Source organism: Penaeus chinensis, chromosome 24 (assembly GCF_019202785.1).
Source record: "Penaeus chinensis breed Huanghai No. 1 chromosome 24, ASM1920278v2, whole genome shotgun sequence".
NCBI classification, from domain to species: domain Eukaryota; kingdom Metazoa; phylum Arthropoda; class Malacostraca; order Decapoda; family Penaeidae; genus Penaeus; species Penaeus chinensis.
Window position 1 is genome coordinate 4,446,490 of NC_061842.1, and position 2,500 is coordinate 4,448,989.

At 41.8% G+C, this 2,500-nt stretch overlaps 1 protein-coding gene across 15 annotated transcripts in view; it reads right to left on the reverse strand.

The window, feature by feature from the left end:
* Positions 1 to 2,500, reverse strand: part of LOC125037784 (cyclin-dependent kinase 14-like) — a 328,883-nt gene that overhangs the window by 142,396 nt on the left and 183,987 nt on the right. The window lies entirely within an intron of this gene.

The window sequence follows — 2,500 nt, forward strand, 5'->3', positions numbered from 1 at the left end:
GAGAGAGAGAGAGAGAGAGAGAGAGAGAGAGAGGCCTGCATACGGCAGATAAGAGTTCAGAGAACCGGAAAATGTTCGAGTAAAACGCTCCTCCGTGATCCCGAGGATAATGGACACTCAACAGCTTAGTCTGGAAGTCTTTCCAATGATTCAAGATTATTCTCTCGAGTTTGTGTCTCGCATTTGTGCTTTACAAAACTCAAAAGGCACATTTTGGGCTTAAACACACAGATACATACTTGCGCAAGGTAATTATCATTATTGCTATTGACTCGTAGGTGCTAATTTCATCCATCATTACCTTTCTCCTTTTTAATTACGTTATCAATATAAATATTATGCTAGCATTTTCAAAATCACATATTCTCATATAAAATGCTTATGTAATTAAAAAAAAATTGTTACTACGTGATCTGTATGTAGTTTTGTTTGAAGCGGTAAACTTAATATCATGATAGAGTTAGTATTAACACTCACAATAATAATAATGATACTGAAAAAGAAGGGTAAGCACAGACGAAGCAAAAACGATAATACCATGCTAATCTGTCCTTATCTTTATCTCCTCTATATACTGTCCTTTATTATCGAAATCTTCACTGTCATTATATCACCTAAATTAATTTCTTCATGTTAGTTCATGCATGCGATGTAAGCATCTACACTTTATAAAATGAACTTCCAACGGTACAGCGGCGGCATATCAAAACGTAATTTCCCGGAGTGAAAGGCAATTTAGCATCGTAACACGTCACGTCGGTAAGCTTCATGCATATTCAAATCTCTAGTTTGCATATATGAAGTGACATGCAACGCAAACATTTTACATAACTGGGGCCTTTCACTTTCTTAACTGGATCTGGGTAATAGGGATTACAGTAACATTTTGCATCGCAGTAATAAATTCACACAGGCCAATTGCCCCTCGTTCTTGAATGAATCTGCTTTAATCTCAACTCTAAAACGGTTATCTTCCTTATTTTCCTCACACAATTGTGCATTATGTTAAGCTGTCGTCTCCATTCCATAACAGACCAAGCCAAAAAGTATATATCCCCGCGGCCCTATAATCCGATAAATCCTGGACAATAGAAGAGGATTACTCTCCTACTTTCTCGCGGATTAGCATTCGTCCGGCAACTTTATCGGAGTGACGGAATCCTCAGGAGAAACTTCGGCAATATCTCAACCTCGATGCCCGTCCCAAGCTGTAATCTATTCTGCGGGAGACATGATGTTACGCCTCCCCTCTCGCCTCTGCGTTTGTCTTCGTCGCAGTCTGTCTCTCTCTCTCTCTCTCTCTCTCTCTCTTTCTCTCTCTCTCTCTCTCTCTCTCTATCTATCTATCTATCTATCTATCTATCTATCTATCTATCTATCTATCTGTCTGTCTGTCTGTCTGTCTGTCTGTCTGTCTGCCTGTCTGACTCTCTCTCTCTCTCTCTCTCTCTCTCTCTCTCTCTCTCTATATATATATATATATATATATATATATATATATATATATATATATATCCCTCCCTGTCCCTTTCATTCCTTCTTCCCACCACCTTTCTTTCTCTGTTTTCCTCCTTATCTATTTTTCATTCGCTGCCTCCTTCTTCCTCTCCATCTCCCTCTACCCTCTACCATCTTACCCTCTCTCCCTGACATCACTCCAGCAACCCCAAAAAAGGGAGACAAATTAATACCAATAAAACATCCTCTCCAAAAGAAACGGCAGAAAGACAAAGTAGTTTCATCACGCAAGTAACTCCGGACTTTTTACAAGCCGAGATTCGGCCTTTGACGTGCAAAAAATCGCCTAAGATATGGTTGTACGGCGCCCGCGAGGCCATTAACTATATTTATGGACGTGGTTTTGTAAAAAGGTGTAAAATGAAGCATGATTTATAGGGCCTAATACATCGTTTAATGGATGGAGAGAATAAGTGTCATCTAATATTACCGGATGTGAGGTAATGAGAACTGCATCCCCGTGCTTACTCTGATGTGGATCGCTCTTCAGCCTGATGTCCCCGGAACGTTTTTATGGGCAATCGTGTGGGTAGGGATCATGAGATGTGTTAACGGTAGTGGTGGTGATGCTGGTGTAGTGGTGGTGGTGGTGTAGTAGTGGTGGTGGTGGTGGTGTAGTGGTAGTGTAGTGGTGGTGGAGGTGGTGTAATGGTGGTGGTGAAGGTGATGTACAGCTAGTGGAGGCGGAGGTGGTGGTGGTGAAGGTGGTGGAGAGGTAGTGGAGGTGGTGGTGATCGTATGATGACCAGCGGGAGGATGATAATAATGATCGTGATACTGAAAGTGGTATCCCCAACAAACAGAGCACCAACAGATATATCACAAGAAATACAGCGAAACACAGACACCGCCATCTGACCCTTCTGATTCAGAAGTCTCCTCTCAGCTGTCATTCTCTCATTCCAGCTCTCAGACCCTGTGCTCTCAGTGACATTACGCCAGCCTCCCCTTCTGCCTCATCATTAATAACACCATCATTTCC